Source organism: Poromitra crassiceps, assembly GCF_964638095.1.
Source record: "Poromitra crassiceps genome assembly, chromosome: 6".
In the NCBI taxonomy this organism is placed as follows: Eukaryota; Metazoa; Chordata; class Actinopteri; order Beryciformes; family Melamphaidae; genus Poromitra; species Poromitra crassiceps.
Genome location: NC_139627.1, coordinates 15,942,128 through 15,947,665, shown reverse-complemented (window position 1 = coordinate 15,947,665; position 5,538 = coordinate 15,942,128).

Genomic DNA, 5,538 nt, shown 5'->3' with positions numbered 1-5,538 from the left:
ACGAATATATCTCCTTTATTATTATTATTATCAGTTCAATACAAATTATTGGTATTACCACACATACGCATTTTAAGTGTGTTAAAGTCTATTTTAAGGTCAAGGTGGTGTGCTGTTCTTTTACCTGTGTCAGTGTGTAATTACGGATTTTGTTTTTATAACGGGTTTCACAATTGGCACACAGTTATAATAACTTAACCTTATTTTTTTATAATATCATCAGCTAGAGAGCATCTTATAGCATCTTAAAAAATATGTTATTTATTGGATAGGCCACTTGTAGCGTGTAACTTTGTTTAAGCAAGATATTCCCTTTCACAACTGCACATGGGTGTAAGAGAACGCCCGCTCTACACGGGTGTAAGTGAACGCCCACTCTACACGGGTGTAAGAGAACGCCCGCTCTACACGGGTGTAAGAAAACGCCCGCTCTACATGGGTGTAAGAAAACGCCCGCTCTACATGGGTGTAAGAAAACGCCCGCTCTACATGGGTGTAAGAAAACGCCCGCTCTACATGGGTGTAAGTGAACGCCCGCTCTACATGGGTGTAAGTGAACGCCCGCTCTACATGGGTGTAAGTGAACGCCCGCTCTACATGGGTGTAAGTGAACGCCCGCTCTACATGGGTGTAAGAAAATGCCCGCTCTACATGGGTGCAAGAAAACGCCCGCTCTACACGGGTGTAAGAAAACGCCCGCTCTACATGGGTGTAAGAAAACGCCCGCTCTACATGGGTGTAAGAAAACGCCCGCTCTACATGGGTGTAAGAAAACGCCCGCTCTACACGGGTGTAAGAAAACGCCCGCTCTACATGGGTGTAAGAAAACGCCCGCTCTACATGGGTGTAAGAAAACGCCCGCTCTACACGGGTGTAAGAAAACGCCCGCTCTACATGGGTGTAAGAAAACGCCCGCTCTACATGGGTGTAAGAAAACGCCCGCTCTACACGGGTGTAAGAAAACGCCCGCTCTACACGGGTGTAAGAAAACGCCCGCTCTACACGGGTGTAAGAAAACGCCCGCTCTACATGGGTGTAAGTGAACGCCCGCTCTACATGGGTGTAAGTGAACGCCCGCTCTACATGGGTGTAAGAAAATGCCCGCTCTACATGGGTGTAAGAAAACGCCCGCTCTACACGGGTGTAAGAAAACGCCCGCTCTACACGGGTGTAAGAAAACGCCCGCTCTACACGGGTGTAAGACAACACCCGCTCTATGCCATGTTTGATTTCATTAACAGCACGGCTGATAGAAAGGCTTTGAAACAGCCACCTGACTGCCGGGGGCAGTTTAAGGGCAGAGTCTGTCCTTAGCAATAACCCCTTATGCTTGTCCTGTAATAGAGGTGCCAGAGAGAGAGAGAGAGAGATGTGGAGAGAGGAGAGAGAGAGAGAGAGAGAGATGTGGAGAGAGGAGAGAGAGAGAGATGTGGAGAGAGAGAGAGAGATGTGGAGAGAGGAGAGAACGGCACGGTCCTCTGCAGCTAAAACGCCGACAGCAGATGAGTATCGGGAAGACATGTTTACTGTGACGGCGCTTTAATAAAGAAAGCAGAGACTGTGAAATAGCATTGAGTTATTCTTCCGCACACAGCGAGCCGCCGAGCGAGCGAGCGAGGCTTACGTTTCACAGGCTCTCCCCCTCTCTCTCTCTCTCTCTCTCTCTCACACACACACACCCAGGCCATCTCGCCTGCTGCAACCTCGCCTATAATAACAATCCCGCGACTTAAATTGCTTGAACAGAAATGTTTGTTCTCCCCTAACAAGATTGTGAATTATTAATAGGATCTAAAGCCGATTTTATAACCCGATTGTTGAGGTGGGATTGTTGGCGAGCGATGCTCCGCCACACCATTTACTGTGATGTATGTGTCTGCACATCTTTATATCCAATTTAATGTGATTCAGATAGATTTCAAAGGGACATCATAAAAGGCATTGGACTGACCCCTGCTGGGGTCCAGGAGGACTGTAGACTGTAGACTGTAGACCACTACGACTACGTCTCCATATATGCTGATTTGATTTTCCTCAATTTGAGTTTTTTACTCTGCGGGTGATCTATACAAATGCAATGCAGGTACACTAAGTAAATATGAATACATTTCCAAATTGAATCATTCTGCCCGGAGAATGTAGTCCGCGCAGGACATCATTTTGAATCACATTTTTGCTGGGAACTATAGCAGTTGGACCAGTCCGGAGGGTAAATGACTGAGGCTCTTTCGTAAGAGTTGCCATTAGTTAGAGCGTAATGTCTTTAAATGCACTGTTCGGCCATCTATTCTGCACTGGAAACAGCTCTCCGGCTGTCATGTGTGTTATGCTGAGATCCAGACAGAATAATCAATACAGCTATTATGAATTCCACAAAACTAGATGTAGGCCAGCATCAAAGATAGGTCTGGGCAATATTAATATTATATCCAAATTGTGATCTGAGACTAGATATTGTCTTAGATTTTGGATATGGTAATGTGGTGACACGGCATAAGTGTTGTCTTTTCCTGGTTTTAAAGGCATTGCAGTAAAGTGATGTCATTTTCTGAACTTACCAGACTGTTCTAACTGTTCCATTATTTGCCTTTACCCACGTAGTTATTATTATTATATCCACATTACTGATGATTATTTATCAAAAATCTCATTGTGTAAATATTTTCTGAAAGCACCAATAGTCCGGGAAGGAAATCCTGTCTTTGCATCTTATTTTGATCAGTGTTGTTTTAATAAAAGTGCTTGTGACATCTCACATGTGGCTTTGACTTACAACTGAACATTTAGCCCACTTTGTGGAAAATACCAAGAGATATTGTATTGCCATTTAGCCTAGAAATACACAGATGTGATTTTTGCTCCATATCGCTGAGCATCCCAGCTCAGCCCCACGTCTGACTCAGTGTCTCATCACAGACCTGTCACAATGAGGCCACGTTATAAGACTACTCACATGACGATACACACCTCCCACGTCCTTTGCCAGTATTTATGTATTGAAGGAGGCTGAAAAAATCTAACAAAATGCTTATAGCGTTTCATTTGCATCTTAAATATTTTGAATTCTGATAGACAGTAAAGTGGTAGATTTTTGCTGATATAAATCGAATGTCTTACATGTTTTGTTTTCTGCATTAGTGTGTCTAGAAACTTTTTGTTTCATCGTTTTTGAAAGCGTCTTAACGTTATGTAATTTTTTGACGTGTGCCTACAGTAAGACTCGTCTTGCAGAGTAACATAGGCCTACCTGTTCTGTGATGAGTCAGTGCCTCTATAGGCCTACCTGTTCTGTGATGAGTCAGTGCCTCTATAGGCCTACCTGTTCTGTGATGAGTCAGTGCCTCTATAGGCCTACCTGTTCTGTGATGAGTCAGTGCCATCACTGTGTCATAACAAAAGAAAGTGATCTAATTGGATAATAAGCTAAGCAGAAGGGCTAACAGGGTGGGCTTTGGATAGATAAATAATAGATAGCGAGAAGCGTGCTGCCCGTCCTCTCTGTCCGCTAGCTGTGATTGAGCTTAAATATGGGTCGGGAAGGGGGGGGGGGGGGGGGGGGGCTGTTCCGGGGGCCATGCTGCTGGGGGCCCGGCTGTTCCGGGGGTGGATCGCGCTGCACCGTGCAGCAGTCACGGGGTGAGCGTGACGCTCGGACACGGTCACAGTCAGGCCGGTGCAAAATCAGCTTGACCACAGGTCACAAGCCATAACAAACCTATGAGATATGGGGGAAGTTGAGCAAAGTTTTCTTTCCGATAGAAAATTGTGTCTATCCTCCATGGTGTGTGTGTGTGTGTGTGTGTGTGTGTGTGTGTGTGTGTGTGTGTGTGCGTGCGTGCGTGCGTGCGTGTGTGTGTGTGTGCGTGTGCGTGTGCGTGTGTGTGTGTGTGTGTAGCCCACTGCTTCTCAACACGGGCTCCGGGGACCACCAGGGGTCCTTGAGGGTTATCCCAGGGGCCTCCCCCAGCAAACGGATGAATTGTTAAACATCCCCATTTGATTTAATTAACAATAAGTTAAAACTATTGGAGAAGGTAGAAGAATGAATGTTTTGATCGACATAGATTCTCCCTCTGTTATCTCTACAATACAGATAGGCGAGGAATTCTGGACACATTTTCAGATTTAGGTCTGACACACAAAATGTCATCAAATGGGGGTCCGTGGCCCCAAAGTGGACCAAGTTGGGGGTCTTCAATCTCGATATGAAAAAGGTGGAGAATCACTGGCCTATGTTGTGTGAGAGAGAGAGTCCCTGTGGCCAGGAGGCCTGATGATTTGCATACACTAATGAAACGGCCTATAATTGGTCGGAATTGATTTTTCCCCCGCCCGCTTTGATTGAGCTACAATTGAGTCTGAAGTTCTTCAAGTGGAGAGCTGATTGATTTGTGGTTAAATTCCAGTTTATTTAGTTTAGGAAATAATTATGTACTCATGCACTGATTGGACAGAGCCCCTTTTCCTCTGACATTTATTTGGAGTGTCATCGTTTTTATCATCATCGATAGATATGTTCTTTCCTTAGCAATCACCCACCCATTCATTGGTCTTTACTCAGCCTGGTTGCCATAATAAAATGTCGTGTATGTTTCTGCAATCCGAAATAGTGCGGTGGCCGGGGTGGAGGGAGGTCCTAAACACTTGCCTTTCACACCAGAGAGCCGTGTGTTCGATCCCCAGTGTTTCCAAAGTCAACATTTCAACCGTACGTCACATTTAACATTTTTGTTATTTAAGCCTAACCCAAACCATAACCCTAACCTTAAGCAACTTGTTTTACTTGCCTAAACGTATAGCAAAGTCGTTAAAGTTGTTTCGTTTGCGTTTAACGTTGGGAAAGGCAGAGAGGTTTTCAAAGTAAGCGACGTTTTGTTTAAAATTTTACGCTGAGATTGTACGTATCCGTGCATTGCAGAAAGGTACAATGCAGACATTTCACTCTGGCGATTGGGTTGGTTTTACTTGAGTTAGATGAAAAATGTCCTCTGGCGAGGTACATGAAGGTGTGAAATTGCAGACTCCTCTTTGGCCTCGGCCCTGTGCCTCAGAAGGCATTTCGCCTTTTATTGACAGAGAGGCAGAATTCCACCTCGATGGCGGCCGGAGCCCCCCCCCCCTCTTCCTACACCTTGATTGCTTTTGTTTCCAGGTCACCTCCTATCTATCGCCGGCAACTTTTCCAATTTCTCAGGGCTTGTTGTATGAAGACAGAAGGCATTGCCGTCGACTCGCGCGCGCTCTCCGGGAAAAATGTACATAAGCCTCACGGAGGGGGACAACACGTCAAAAAGAGACGCATTCGAAAAGCTGGTTTCGCGCTCGCACAGCCGGCGACAGCCGGCAGGAGAGATCGCTCGTCGTCTTTCCTTCCGAGTTCATCAAACGAAATAATCAAAGAAATATCTCGCTTCATTAATATGGAATTATCTTAGCGTGAAGATTAATTGCGTCAAACTTATGAACGTGTGTTTTTGCTCTGAGTGTAAGAAGCCGCGGGAAATGATGGATGGCGAGGAAGACGTGATGAATGAAGAA